This window comes from Notamacropus eugenii, chromosome 1, assembly GCF_028372415.1.
Source record: "Notamacropus eugenii isolate mMacEug1 chromosome 1, mMacEug1.pri_v2, whole genome shotgun sequence".
Taxonomy (NCBI): Eukaryota; Metazoa; Chordata; class Mammalia; order Diprotodontia; family Macropodidae; genus Notamacropus; species Notamacropus eugenii.
The window spans coordinates 138,609,080-138,625,141 of NC_092872.1; the positions used below are offsets into that span (position 1 = coordinate 138,609,080).

Sequence of the window (16,062 nt, forward strand, 5' to 3'; positions counted from 1 at the left end):
AAGTGAATGAGAAGAAATAAATAAAAGAACCCTAGTCAAAACTTATAGAGAGTGGCTAAAAATTAATTATGAAATTTTATGCTTCAGAATTAATTTATTTAAATGAAAAGTTGATTCAAAGAAAGCTTAAATGATTGCATTGAAGACTAATGTTGTTTATGTCAGTTTTTAAAATGAGATTGAGTGCTAGCCATGGAGTCAGGAAGACCCAAGTTCAAATCCAGTCTCCTACATTTAACATCTGTGTAACCCTGGGCAAGTCACTTAAACTCTGCCTCTGTTTCCTCACTTGCAAAATGCAGATAATCATGAAACCTAACTCATAGGGTTGTCATGAGGATCATATAAGATAATATTTATAAAGCCCTCAACACCATGTCTGGCACATAATAGGTGCCTAATAAATACTTGTTCCCTATCCCCCTTAATAAGGAGAGGTTACTTTCACAAATTTCATTCCACTTCTAAATCGGATTTTCCCAACAAGTTAGTGAAATAAAGTCACCAAGGGTGCTTGTCCTGGGGGGCAGCTTCCCTTTCTTTCTTCCCACTGACCCTTCATCTTACCTGCTGTGACACCTTGGAGCAGCTCACCCACCCATTTCCTCATCTTTCCCATCCCTTACTCCTCACCCCTATCTTGCCTGGGTTTAAACCCTGTTGGACTCTGCAGTTTTCAACAGGGTGGGGCTAGTTTTGGCATAGGCCTCTGTAGTTGTTTTGCACATCTCACTTCAAACATACTCCTGCTGGCTTTAATTAGGCCTTGGGAGTGTCCCTAGGGTCTGGCCCTCATGAAATGAGGTGACCCTGCTCACCAGGTCTGTTCCCCTGGGTCCTCCCAGCTCTGTGCCTAGCACAACAATTTCTGTTTCCCATTTCCCATTCTGCACTGGACTACGATCTGCTCTTGAAAATAACCTTTGCAAGTACAAGAACTTCAGCTATTAGAATGTCACTCAAAGGGATCAGTTTTATCAAATATTCTCAAAATTCAGACTCTCCTTGCAGGGGAGCCTCACATTTTGGTAGTAAATGATGATAACTCTTGGGCAAGTCAAACCAGCACATAATTGTGGAATCAGAAAAGTTTGTCTTTGGCCATTGACTTGTTTCCCCTTCCAAGAGTTGATTCCTACCTTCCACCTCTTCCTAGGGTTTCCTTCTCTTGCCCTTATTGGTCTGTTAAACTATTCCCCAACTAAAATATTAGCCGATAAGAACTTATGGCCTTTGTCCTCTTAGGGATGTTTACATTTTAATAGGGGTCTGGTAAAGACCAAAAAAGGTTCAAGATTTAAAGGAATGGACTTTTCCTGAGGGAATTGTAGGCATCAGTGACAAATGGTTAGGGAGATAGGCTGGGGAATGGACCAGGGCAGGGGAAGGTACTTCCTGGTGCCCTTCACATTGCATGATATAGACAACCGACTTCTATGACCTCTGTTAAGACCTGTCCTGTTGCTTTGAGTCTATAGGTAAGCACCTCACCCAGAGGACAGGTCTGAATTGGCTAATTGGAGAGGTCAGTCACAAATTTAAGATAACTAAGTAGTGATATGATAAAACAACATGAGAGAGCCGCAAAATGTGACGTAATATGTGGGTTCAGGAAAGAGAAAAGAGAAATCTGCAATGGAATTGTTGAGAAGGCCTCCTGGGGAAGGTGGCACTTGATTTAGGTTGTTCTATTTGGATGAGGGAGAGAAGAAGGAGAAGATTCTAGGTTGATGGTAGGGTGGGGACAGCATAAGTAAAGTCAAATCTGCAAAGAACATGAAATATTGAGGTAATGAGGAAACTGACCTGACAAACAGAAACCTCTTCTGAGTTCATCTTAGGGATTCTGATTTTTAATTTGACATGGAATTCTCAAGATTTTTTTTTTTATTAGTCTGAAGTATCCTATAGATGCCATGCAGGTGACCTCACACTGGAGCATGTTTTCTTCCAGGGTGGCAGGATGAATCTTATACCTTGATACTTCTATGAATATATGATTGGGTATCCCTTGGTAGTGAACTGGAGTTGACTCATACTGACTAGAGATTTTTAAATTATCAGTGTAAGTATTTAAACTCTAGAAATTAGCAAATAATACAAATCCAAAAATACAAGGGCTTGATTTATTGTTTCAATTATTGAGATTTTAGAAAGTGATGGAAAATGTGCTAATAATTCAAATTAAACTGAAAAGTGTATTATATATAGATTAAATGCTATATAGTACATGTTTAATGTTATATATACACATATTCATATATGCAAACACACATACATATATACATATATATATGTATGTATGTGTCTGTGTATGAGAGAGCTATTTGTTAAACATTTACCAGTATAATTTTGGTGCTCCCTCCTTTGATGTACACCACTGTGATTCTTCTATATGTTCTTCCATAAATCTTCCACAAAGGATTTCTCCAATGCACCTTCTCTCCTGGGTGTTTTAATATTTCATAAATAACAATACAACTAGCACATGGGCCATCATTTCTCTCCCCTGCTGCATGAGCAGCCATTTTACCAGCTATATACCAGTTGTATGTGTGATTACTTTCTGGTCATACATGTCTCTGATGACATCTTTTACTTCTGTGTATGTCATCATTCAAAGTCTATTGTTTCTTAATTATGCCCATCAAGGATCTTTCTATTGTCATTTGGGTCATTCACAAATTTAGATTTTTTTGTAATGGTGTGGGTCATTGTTCTTAGTCATTAGCATTATGGATTTCCTTACTAGGAGTTCCCTAAGCCAATGAAAGGACAGGTATGGTTTAAAAAGTGTAAGGCACTATACTAGATGCCAGTGGTACAAAGACAAAAATGAAACAGTCTTTCCCTTCATAAAGCTTTCTTTTACTGGATGGTACATGGTCCCTGCCTTCAAAGAGTTTGCATTCTAGTAGGAAGACAACACGTACAGATATCTATATTATAAACTGGCAGCAGCTAAGTGGTACAATGGCACAATGGATAGAATACTGGACCTGAAGTCTGGAAGATTCATCTTCCTGAGTTCAAATCTGGCCTCAGAAACAAGCTGGGCAAGTCATTTAACCTGCTTGCCTCAATTTAATCATCTGTAAAATGAGCTGGAGAAGGAAAGAGCAAACTACTACAGTATCTTTGCCAAGAAAACCTCAAACAGGGCCATGAAGAGTCAGACATGACTGAATGACTAAACAACAGATACTATGAATCAAGTCACTTAACCCCAATTGCCTCATCCTGGGTCATCTCCAGTCATCCTGATGAATATCTGGTCACTGGATTCAGATGGCTCTGGAGGAGAAGTGAGGCTGGTGACCTGCACAGCCCTCTCTCACTCAAAACAAAGTCAAGTGCAAGTCATGTCATTATTTCTCTGATGGCATGGTCTTCAGCAACGAAGGGCAAACACACACACACACACACACACACACACACACACACACACACACACACACACATACACTCTATGAAATAAGACATAATGGCTGTGTAAGAAAAGTGTTCTGTGATCCAAAGGAGGGAAAATATTATTGGTTGATCAGAAAGCTGGGAAACCTTTATGGAGAAAGTTGTATTTGCATTAGAGACTCCATGACCAACAGTCACCACTGAGGGTGGTATCGTGGATTCTGGAAACCTCTCAAGAGCTCAGAGTGCCAACTGATAGATTTAACCTTTCACCAAAGGGCCATCTACACACCTGTTTTCACTAAATAGTTTCAGCTAGAAAAGTATCTGGATGTTTTCAGTGGATTTATGCCAGGATATCTTTAAATACTTGGATTGCCATGATAAATGGACTGCCTGGTCTAGCTAGATTCAAGCTTAACCAAGTTTTTTTTGCTTGTTTGCCTGTTTTCAAAGTTTCAATGCAATTTGATCCTAAAGGCCAAATGCTATTCTAAAGTATAGGCAATGGATTTTAACATTGATGATTTTGCATCATTGCTAAAATAGGTTCAGTATGAACTTGGCAAATGGACTTTGACTCTGATGTTTTAGCATACTTCACACCTCACCAAGTGTTTGTCCCTTTGATGTCTCTATAGCCTCTTTTTCTTGAAGAAACTTTCGACTGGCATGGCTTTAGCATCTACATAGCTTAATAAATGTGTATTTCCTTCCTTCCCTCCTTCTTAGGTCCAATTCTATAGTTCTCATTTTTATCTTTCATCCAGAAACCCGCCTTGTATTTCAAGCTTTCTTCAGGAAATTTCCATTTGAATATCTCATTCTCGTCTAAGACCCAACATGTATGTGAACTCATTTTCTTTCCCAGAACAATTCCACCTCCCTGTGCCTATTAATGGCAACATATTCTTTTTCACCTCTTCCCTATTTATCGCCATTAACTAATCTGTCATTGTCTTAGCATTTCTTCCTTTAAAATATATTTATACTCATCAGGTTCTCCCTTTTATTCACCATACACCTTGCTCATCACCTCACATCTCGACTCTAATAATAGTTTCTTACCTGGTCTCTTTGATTCTAGTTTGTTTGTTTTTTTCTGAAATCCAACCTGCACACTCCTATCCCAATAATCTACTTAATTTGACCAGATTGCCTAGTCAAGAACAAACAATGCTATTAACTACCACATGAAAGAATGCTCCAAACCTTTAATAATATGAGAGATGAAGATCAAAACAAGTCCATGGTTTCACTTTATACCCAAAGAATTGACAAAGATGACAAAAGATGATCCATGTTGGGGGTGTTGTGTAATCCACTGTTTGGTGGAGTTATAAATTTGTATAATCTGGCCCAAATTGGTCTAATCATCCTGGAAAGTCATTTGGAATTATGCAACTAAAGTGGCTACTATGTTCATATCCTTAATCTAGAGATTCTGCTGTTAGGCACATTCCTCAAGGAGATCATTATTAAAAAGAAAGGACTCACATACACTAATATATTTATGTATACATATATATACATATATATATACACACACACACACACATACACACACACATATATATAGTAGCACTTTTATTATGACAATGAACAAGGACCAATGTGGATGCCCATTGATTGGAGAATGGCTAAACAAATTGTGATATACAAACTAACAGGATATTACTTTGCTGTAAGAAATTATAAACTTGAAAATGGAAAGGCATGGAAAGACCTACCTGAATTGATGCAAAATGAAATAGAGGAAAGAAAGAAGGAAACAAAAATTTATTGTGCACCTAGAATGAGCCAGTTTCTATGCTAAACATTTTACAAATATTTTCTCATTCAATCCTCACAACAACCCTTAGAGGTAGGTGCTGTTATTATCCCATTTTACAGTTGAGGAAACTAAGACAAACAGAGGCTAAGTGACTTGCCCAGAGTCACCTGGCTGGTCAGTATCTCAGGTCATAACCCATACCATCTAACTACAGAGCCAGGAAAATGACATACAAAATAAGTAAAACAATGTAATTGGAAAAAAATAACAACTGCAAATCAGTCCAACATGAATGTTGTGGCACGGTAAAGAACAAACACGGCTCCAGAAGAGAAATGAGGTTCTTCACTCTTGCGGGTTGGGGGACATGGGGACTTATGGATGTGAAATGCTGCATACACTGTAAGATTCTTTTAGATATATTTATCAGTTTTGCAATTTCTCCCCTCCTCCTCCTCTTTATTTAAAAGCAAATCCTTTGTTGGTAGAAATTTTCCTCTGAGATGGGAGAGGGGAAGGAATAATAGGGTATATCTGGTAATATAAAAACAAAAGATATCAACTACAATCTATTAAAATGGACAAAAATTAATTCCCTGTTTCCTCTTGGACCAAGTCCAGATTCCCCATTCTACCATCCAAAGCTCTCATGATCTAATCATCTAAGTTCCATCTTATCTTTCACATCTCCCTACTGCATGTGGTCAACCTATTCTCCTCTGAGGACTCCTTCCTTATTACCATGACAAAGCCTTTGTATATCGTCTTTCTGTTAACTATTATACCTGTGTCTGAGCCCTCTATCTATTCAAATCCTATTCCTTCTTGAAGATTCATTTCACGCTCGCCTCCATGAAACCTTATATGACCACTCTAGCCAGCACTGATTTCTCCCCTTCCACACCACACATAGTTCTTACTGGTCGTAGCATGCACTCCGGCACTTAATTATAGATTGACTTTTATTGTACTCTATTTCCTTGTGCTTGAGATCCAGCTCCCCAACAGCATTGTAAGCTCTCCTAGGTCAAGGATAAGGTTTTATATTTCACTTATACTCCTCAGTGCTTAACACAGAGCTGGGCTATGTGCCCAGCAATACAAATTACTCTCTAAATTGGGGTTGGATTGATGGTCTAGTCAACAGAGCACTGAATTCAGAATCAAGGGAACTCTGGGACCAATTCTTGCTTCCAGCTAGTGGGCTGATCACTGTCAAATAAGTTCTTCTCTTTGAGACTCAGTTTCCTTAGGTGTAAAGAAGTATCAGTCTCTAAGATCCTGGCTCTAATAATCCACGATTCTATGAATCAAATTGAAGGTCCATTCAATTCAATTCACAAGACACATAGGATAATAAGATCATAGTAGTATAATAGTAAGATCATTATATCATAATAAAGTCATACTAAGATTTAGAGTTGGAAGTGACCCCAGAGGCCATCTAGTTCAATGTCCTCATTTTACAGAAAAGGAAACTGAGACCTAGGGAGATTAAGTGAATTATTCAGGGTCACAAAAGAACAGAGATACATCCAGGTAAGTTAATGTAAGTTATATACAAAGCATTGCAAAGGAATCCCCAGATATTGACAGCACCAACAATCTGGGAGAATTCAGGCTTCTGCTAGGCGGTCACCACCTGAGTTGTGCTTTGAAGGAAGCACATGTCTATCACATCCACCCTTTTTTTCTTTCAAGTAACTCAAAAGATGCGTTTGACATGAACTACTTTTTTGAAATGAACTACTAAAATATACCCCCCCCCTTTTTTTTTTTATCACTATGAGCTGCAAAGTAGCTGCCTATTTGCTTGGGTGGAGGGAGATTCCTCATCAAGAGTTCCCCTTACCAATGGAATTGTAGGTCGCATCTCCCAAGTCATTTTCCATGTTTTGGATGAATCTACTGATATTATATTTGCAAGTAAAGTTCTTTGTGTTCAAAGTTCATTCAGACAATCTAATGTCCAGAGAAAATCTCATCTCAGATACCTAAATCTCCAGCTGAGAGGAGTGGCAGCCATTTCCATGATATATAGCTGTTTTCTTATTTCAAATTCTACAGGAATCCTAGCACTAGGTAAACACTCCCTCTCAAAAAAAACCTACCAAAAAAAACCCAAAAAACCAAACCAAAACCAAGATTGCAGACTTTTCTTATTTTATTTCATCTCAAAGAGCTCTTACAGAAAGTACTGAAACTAAAGACAATAACCTCATTGCCTACAAATGAGAAAAACAACCTAAGAATCACCGATATCCTTAATAAACAACAAACATCCTCTCCTTCTCCCCTTTCCTTAACCTAGGATATATCATAGCAGATGCTGGCTGAATTGAATGAAACATAGAAAGAGAGCACACTCAAATCTCCATTTGTCTGGACTTGGTAGGATATTTGTTCACAGGGGAGGAGAAGTTGCTGGATTTAGGCATTCTTCTAGGATATTTCTAATTAGCTGGCTGCCTCAGCTTTATTTCTTCATGAAAGGAAGACTTTTAAACAACATCCTTCCACAGTTTCCAGAGTGTTTGCGAGGCCATAAAGGAAGGTATACAGAGGGTAGACCCAGACCAATTGTGAAGCAGGAGAGATCTGTCTGTGAGAGCCATCTTGTGTCCTTCTTGGGGGGACCTCCCCTTTTTCTGCTCTCTTCTCTACTTTCAGGACCCTAGCGCCTGATGGCATGATTTCTTTGGTTTTTGTCTTTTGCTGCTAAACTCAGCCTAGATCTTTTTTTCTGTGCATCTCTGCTGTATAGTTCTTTTTCAATCTCTTATTCCTTCCAAATTTTGTCTTTCTTTTGTCCTTTTCCCTCAGGATTCTGATCTCTTTTACCTGTGCCAATAAAGTAATCCATGCTGATGCTGATCTCTCCCAAGAAATGTATTTGCATGTTAACTGGTGGTTTCTGGAGTCAGAATGTTTTATTTTAAGGAAAGTACTTAACTGATGGTGCTTTCAGTCTCTTGGTAAACTGCTAGATGAGCTATCTAAGGAAGGTAGAATTTGTGACACTCTTCTAATAATACCTTTAAAATGTATTTAACACTAGACACCATGCTAATCCTGGACAGGATTAAATGGATCAATTCAAGTATTGCTGCCATAAGCATTTATTAAGTACCTACTGTATGTGGGGCACTGTGCTAAGAACTCATATTCCTCACAACAACCCTGAAAAGTAGGTGCTATTTAATAATAGAACAAGGATAATTTCTTGTTCTATTCCAAATCTTCATATAGACTATTTGTGACTGACCTGCGGTAGAGCCTTCCCATCTTGTATTGGTCTGATCAGCTGCAGTCGCACTTACTGTACATTGACCCCTACAAAGTGATGCCATTTTGTTCCCCTTCAAATACAAAGGACAACAACAACTCTCCCTTGACAGTTGAGGAAACTGAGGCAAACAGAAGTTAAGTGACTTGCCCAATGTCACATAGCTAATAGAGTGTGAGGCTAGATATGAACTCTATCCGCTGCCACTTTGCTGCCTGAACCACCTAAGCTAGCCCTGGCGTAAGGGCTATTTCATTCCCTCTCCTCTGTCCTCTTTCTCCCATCTTCTTTGCCTTTCCTCTACTCCTTTTTCTTCCTACCCTTTCTCCAACTACAGAGAGGCAAATCACCTTGCCTTACTGAAAAGATAGGCTATCAGGTGTGAGCTCCACTTCCACATCTGGATATAGCAATCCATGCCTATGTGTAGGCCGACTGATGCCTTACTCTGAGCTTCAGTAGGGCTAAACTGCTAGACACTCAGTCCATTACCAGCATGATGAGGCATCCACCAAACTGTCTAAGGACAGGTGGAAGATGGAGCAGCTCAAAGCTTCTGTGCAGATAAGCAATGGGTCCACAAGTACATTTCTGGTCTGGGAAGGATAGGAAGACCCAGTTTCAAAGAAAATCCCCAAACCCAAAACAAACAAAAACCCCCCATTTTTAGTGTGTACATTCATTCTCTATTTTTCCTTCTTGTACCAGAAGAATAGGCCTCCTTTTTCTTTCTAAAGCTGATCTCTCTATTTCCATACTTGATTGCATCCCTAGTTTGATTCCCCCAGGGTCTTACTCCCACAATTATTCCTTCACTCTCAGGTCTTCAATCTCCACCAGCTTCTTTCCCTCTGCCTCAAGCCATCTCAAATTTTACCTACTTAAAAACAAAACACAAAAATGAACCTTCATTTGGCTCTCCTGTCTCTGTAGCTACTATCCTATTTCTCCTCTTGCTTTCACTGACAAATTTTTTGAATAAGTGACCTAAAGTTGCTATGTCTACTTCATTACCCCCTGTCTTCTTAAATCAAGGGTATGCTGAAGATTGGTTCATGAGAGCCAACTGTCAAATTTTCAGTGCGAGCATTTACACTATGGAAATGCCACAAAACAGAACTCGATGATTTATTGTTCTGTTGATATCTAGACTTAAGTGATGGAGAAAATGTTCATACTGTAAATTAAACATAAAAATGTGATGTTCATTTCAGAAAGCAGATTGTTAAACATTTAGCACATTGCTCTCTTAAATCTTGCTGATCTGATGTCAGTCACCTCCAGTCACTTTACACTTTTGTCCCACAATTTGTGATTTATTGAAGGACCTTTCCTCAGTCTTCATCATCCTTGACTTCTCTGCTGTCTGTGGATCTTTCCATTCTATTTTAAACTAGCTTTTTAGCTTGTAGGGAATCTCCCTAGAAAAGTTTGTAGTGGATTTGTGGGAAAATACATGTAAACTTGGGTACATGAAGTGTGTACTCCAACACCTTATCTCATCAAAGTGGGTACTCCTTCCAAAGAAATATATAGTGGCATCTCCTCCATTTTCTCCCTTAAACCTTCTGCAGAAGAACTGTCCAACATACTGTCTATTGACCAACTAAAGGCTTTCCACTAAATCTTTTACTATTCCTTGAGGACTACTGCAGTGCTTGGAAAGCTCATAGAATTTTCTTTACTTTCACTACACAAATGTTCTACCTTCTTCTCTGATCCTTTACTTGCTGGATAATATTTTATAGGCCACTTTTTGCTCATAGACATTGGCAAAATACTGTAGCCTACTTACACCTTCCGTTGTCCTGTAGGTCCTTTATTTTATCTTCTTGCACTTCTCTCCATGAACTTTATAATTCGGGAGTCCAACGTAGTCAGGCCTCCTTTTAAGGAAGATCACTTTGACAGCAGAGTAGAGGACAGACTGGCATGGCTAGGGATAAGAAGCTAGGTCAGGCTAAGTGTACAGAGAACACATTTCTGCAATAGGGAGCAAAATTTTGGTAAAACCTACTTTTCATAGACAGCTATATGGTACAATGGATATATGTGTGTGTGTGTGTGTGTGTGTGTATGTATGTGTGTATATGCATGCATGCATGTATTCCTGGCTTTCAGGATCTCTCTCAGTTCTTCCTAGATTTTTTTTTCTACCTCTTTCTATTTTGCAACAGATGTTGGCCCATAACCTGCAATTATCTTCATGGTGGTCTATTTGTTTATGTCCATCCTGAGCACCACATGGCAAGATGACCAAATGTCCCATGAAATGAAGTTTCTTGTTGCCTCTTGGCTCACAATGAAATTAATTTTGCCAACTTTTTTATTTGTCTCTCCATAAAGAATCTGTGAAGCACCCTCACTTAACTGTGATTTCCTTATATTATCTGACTTTGTTTGTAGTAAGAATGTAAGATTTCCTCTAGTAGTACGTCAGCTTGATGACCCTTGGACAAAATCTTACAAGTAGAGTCTGGGATGAATCATCCTTATACTAAAGCATATCTACAACTGGTTTGCAGCTCATAGTCAGAGTTGTTTGGGATATTGAGAAATTAAGTGATATATCAGTGGTTATACACTGAGTATATGTCAGGAGGAGGTCTTGAAGCCAAGACTTCTTAACTCTATGGCAAGCCTTCTATCCACCATATCAGGCTATCATCCCCATTCTGAGTACCAACAGTTAAATTTAGGTTTATAGGTAGTCTAGAGATGTGATTTAGAAGCTTTTGGTTCCCTTACAGGCACTGCCACTGTCACTGTATGGCAAAGAAGTATTGTAAGACTAAAAGTTTTTTTGTTTTGTTTTGGGGTTACCTTGGCTAAATAATGCATTCTGTGGTCACATTACTGGTTTCTTCATTTTAACTAGGTAGATCCTTGGACAGCAGGCAGTTTGTCACCTGGACCATACTCAAAGACATTCCAGCTTCATAGAACCCACAAGAGCTTGTCATTTGCTGGTAAAATCTTTGAACACTCAAGTTCACATCATGCCATGATTAGACAGTATGTAAAATTTTTCTGAAGTTTTGGGGGTGGGAAGGAGGAAGCGTATAATAATAACAGGTGTATAACAGAGGCTTAAGTCATGTCATTTTCAGGACAGTGCAATGATCACAGGATGATTAATTTACAGTTGAAAATGAGTTCAGAATAGTCTAGTCCAATACACCCATTTCATATTTGAGAAAACAGAGGCCCAGAAAGATTAAATAACTTGCCCACATTCACCCCAAACTCTCTAAGCTTCAGTTTCCTTATCTTTAAAATGGGGATAAACATTTGCTCTAACCACCTCATTCCATCATTGTGAAGACTAATATGTGTGAACATCTCTTGGAAATTGTAAGTCTTTATAGAAAAGTACAATATTATTATAATTTTGTAAAATAGAAGAAAAAGATTGCATGTTTAAATACATAATGATTCTTAATAGGTTTGCTTTTACACAGGTACATTTTTCTTTCCAATTTCTAACAGCATCTTAGCAAAAAAAGAAAAAGCTCCCCATCTGGTCCTTAGCTTTGTAAACCACTCATTGACTTGGTTTAAAGCCCGGGATAGATTTCACTAGTTCATTCTCTGTCAACAAGAAGAAGTATATCAAAGTACACGAAGTATCCTACCTCAGGAGAGACAGGATTGGTAATCCCTAAACTCACTGAGATAGGTTTGTGGTAAATCAGACTGAGGACAAAAGAGGTACAAAATGGAGAAAGTGAGAAGGTCCCTGTGCTTTCACTGGAGAATTAGGTGAAGTATATGCACACTGCCACTCTACTATTTCTGATTACAGCTGGGTCCCTATTAGTGCTAATTAGGAATCCTGTGAAGTAGTAGCATTATTTGAATCTACACTACCTATGTCCATTCACCTGGGACCAATGACTATATATTACATAGTTGTATTAACTTCAAATAGTGCAAATTTGAATATATGCAATTCCCTTCATGGGATTCATTATTTGTAGTAATCAGTACCTAACTTTATGATATTCATATGCTTTAATGCTTCAGTGGATATTCAGTGACATTTAATGTAGAGGGCAAGGGGAGATAGGACAGAGAGAAAATAGACTTGGATTAATTGAAAAAACCTAACATTACATAAAGTCTAAAATAATAGATAGATAGATCGACAGATAGACAGATGGATTAGACAGACATAAATAGATGAGTAGATTAGATGGATAGATAGATGCTTATTGACTAACTGAAGAAAGTCATACAAGATGGACAGATGGGCTGCTATCTTCACTGTTGGAGGGTATATTCACATTTATGAAATCACAGATCCAGTGGAGGACTGGGGTATTCTTTAGGTAAAGAAAGCTCCACGGGTGACAAATCATGGAATACCACAATTCCAAAGAAACAAAACTGTTGGTAGCCCAAAGGCCAATAAAGAAATCCATGGTAGGGTTCAGTGAGTTATTATGGGTAATATTAACAATAAAAGCTGGTCTGCAAGAAGTTACATAAAAGATAACATCCAGGAAACATGATCAGAATGGGAGATGGAATCACGTCTGTCCTTAAAATATTCAAAGACAGCAAGCACTAGGAAACAATCCATTTGGGAGACAAAAGATCTCATTGATTGACTTTTTGAATTCCCTATCCAACGCAACGGTTTTATGAAAGACAAAGATAAAATTGCTTTTATAGAGCATGGAAAAATAGAATATCGAGAATAGCCATTTGCACCTGCTCTTCCCCATCTCTGTCTGATGAATGGGGAGAACCAAGTTGAGATTTCAAAGAAATTGCTTGATGGTTTTTCTTTTAACGTCTGTTCTGCATCCAGGCTGTGTTTAGTAGGGAAGGGGGGGTGCCAGAAGCTCAGGTTTCACAAAGAAGGTCTCAAGGAGGCAGGAAGCTCCAGGGGCTAAAATTCTTCCATTCCCTCTCCAGCCTGCACTCTGCAAATCTCCTTCCTCTTTTTTCTTTTGGATTTCCCTTTCCCTGGATGCTGGCACAATAAAAGCTTGGCAGGCCCTGAAGTCAAGTTTACTTGGGCTGAGTAAACAGTTATATGAGGTTTTATTTTTTGTTTCTGCTCTGACTTGGAGGGGAGAGAGGTTAAAGTACTAAGCCTCGTCTCTAGGGAGGCTATTACACAATTCCTCTATCCCTCCTGGAGAATTTCTTATAAATATCCCGTATTTACAATATCCTTAAATAAATTGCCAATATGCTGAGAAAAATCAGGAGGTCAATTCATACAAAAGAGGCGAACAAATTGAATGAAATGTGCCTGGGGCTGAATCTGGAGAAGGACAGATCCCTCTTTTTCTAAAGCCAAGTCTGCCCAGCAGGGCTCTGCCTGGGTCTGCCTACTTTTTTGTTCCTTCTCCTAAATAGAAATGCTGTCTTGGAAGAGAGCAATTAGGCTAAAAAGTAGATTCTCACAAGTTAAGGAGGTTGTTACTGTCCAAAACAATTCCCAAGAAAGAAATGACTGAGATTGTCTCTATGTAAAGATTTGCTTATCAAGGATTCCCTTCAGGAAATAACCCTAAAATAACAAGGTTGGAAGTTATCTGAAGGGATTATCTGGTCTAGTAGTGTCTCACTCAAACAGAAATGTTGTTGTTGTTCAGTTGCCTCTGATTCTCTGTGACCCCATTTGAAATTTTCTCGGTAAAGATACTGAAACGGTTTGTCATTTCCTTTTCTGGCTCATTTTACAGAGAAGGAAACTGAGGCAAACAGGGTCAAGTGACTTGCCCAAGGTCACATGGATAGTAAATGTCTGAGGCTGCTTTTGAACTCAGTTCTTCCTGACTCCAGGTCTGGAACTCTATCTAGTGCACCATCCAACCAGTTACTAAACTGCACATAACGATCAGTAGAGTCCAAAGTGAATGTCAATAGTAATAGTTTCTCTTCTAAACACTAACCTTGAGGCTCCTGCCCCTCCCAGAGTGATTTATCCATTTATTTGTTTCTTTTCTATTAAACAGGCCATCCCCCCTGACTACCTTAAAGAGGGCTCATCTCCAGTCATCCTGATGAATATCTGGTCACTGGATCCAGATGGCTCTGGAGGAGAAGTGAGGCTGGTGACCTGCACAGCCCTCCCTCCCTCAAAACAAAGTCAAGTGCCAGTCATGTCATCATTTCTCTGATGGCATGGTCCTCTTTGAAAATGAAGGACAAACACAAGAACAACATAAGGATCATTGCAAGACCTGTACTGACTTAGAAAAGCACGTATTATTATCATAATATCTCTGTTCTATTGTATTTTTATTGATTTTGTTAAATATTTCCAAATTACCTTTTTATCTGGTTGCTGTGGCATTCTGGAGTGTGTCTGATATTCCTGTTGGTACACTGATTTCAGCTGTGTGTTGTAGAGGGGGAAGGGAACAAGCCTTTTATTAAGCACCTACTATGTACTAGGCTCTGCGCTAAGAGCTTTACAAATATTTTCTTGCTTGATGGTCACAACACCCCTGGGAGGTAGGTGCTCTTACTCTCCTCGTTTTCTGAATGAGGAAACTGAAGCAGACAGAGGTCATGCCACTGACCTGCTTAGGCCTTCAGTTAGAGAGGAAACTTCTTTAGGCAGCTAGGTGGTAGAATGACCTGAGTTCAGATTCTTGCAGATACCACCTACCTTGAGAAAGTGACTTAATCTCTGCTTCCTCATCTATAAAATGGCAATAATAATGGAACCTACTTCACAGAGTGCTTTTGAGGATTAAATGAGCTAATAAAGTGCTTTACTGAACCTAAAGCGTATGTGGACCTAGTTATTATTCTTGTCAGTGGCTCTGTGAAGTCCAGAGGGTTTCTTTTTTTTTTTTAACCTGGAAGATGGAGTAAAGATGGGTGGAAATTACGATGGGAAAGGAGAAAAGATAGTTGGAAAAAGTGTGGGGAATAAAGCTACTCAGAGCTGGAAGGAGGGGAAGTTCCCATTCCCTCTCGCCTTTCCCTCTCACCTTATCTTTCTCTCCAATCCAAAAAATAAAGTTGGAAACTCTTCCAGGGCTTTCTGTTCCTTGAATGTTGAGTCAGACCAGTGGAAGAGGGAATGTGTCTCCCCTCAAATGTGGCGAAGGTGTGAAATATCAGAGGCCTAAGTGAACCCCAAATGAAGTCTCAGCTCTCTGACTTTCTGTTTCCTTCCATGAGTAAAGCAGCCTGAGAAAACAGTCCTGAGAAATAGGCCTCTGCTTCCTAAGTCTGAGAGGTCCTGAGCTGGGTAACAGCTGTGCAGCATTTGTGGGTCACCCAGGAAGTTAGAACTGGGGCTGAGTCCGGAACACTTGAATTCAATTCCTTCCTCGGACACTTACTAGCCATGTGACTAGAGCAAGTCATTTAATCTCTTTGTCCCTCAGTTTCCTCATCTATAAAACAGGGATAATAATAGTCCCTACCTCACAAAGTGCGTATGAGTTAACATGGAAAGTGCTTTGCAAATCTCAAAATTCTATGGAAGACCTTTGATATTCAGTCTTTTCTGACTCTTCATGACCCTATTTGGGGTTTTCTTGGCAAAGATACTGGAGTGGTTTGCCATTTCCTTCTCCAAGCTCATTTTAGAGATGAGAAAACTGAGGAAAAT

General features: G+C 39.1%; 1 long non-coding RNA gene across 1 annotated transcript in view; it reads right to left on the reverse strand.

Annotated features, from left to right (window-relative positions):
* Nucleotides 1-15,741, reverse strand: part of LOC140507821 (uncharacterized) — a 42,602-nt gene extending 26,861 nt beyond the window's left edge. Inside the window, exon 1 of the long non-coding RNA XR_011968285.1 lies at nt 15,434-15,741. This is a non-coding gene — a long non-coding RNA (uncharacterized lncRNA). The remainder of the gene's footprint in view (nt 1-15,433) is intronic.
* Nucleotides 15,742-16,062: the final 321 nt, after the last annotated feature.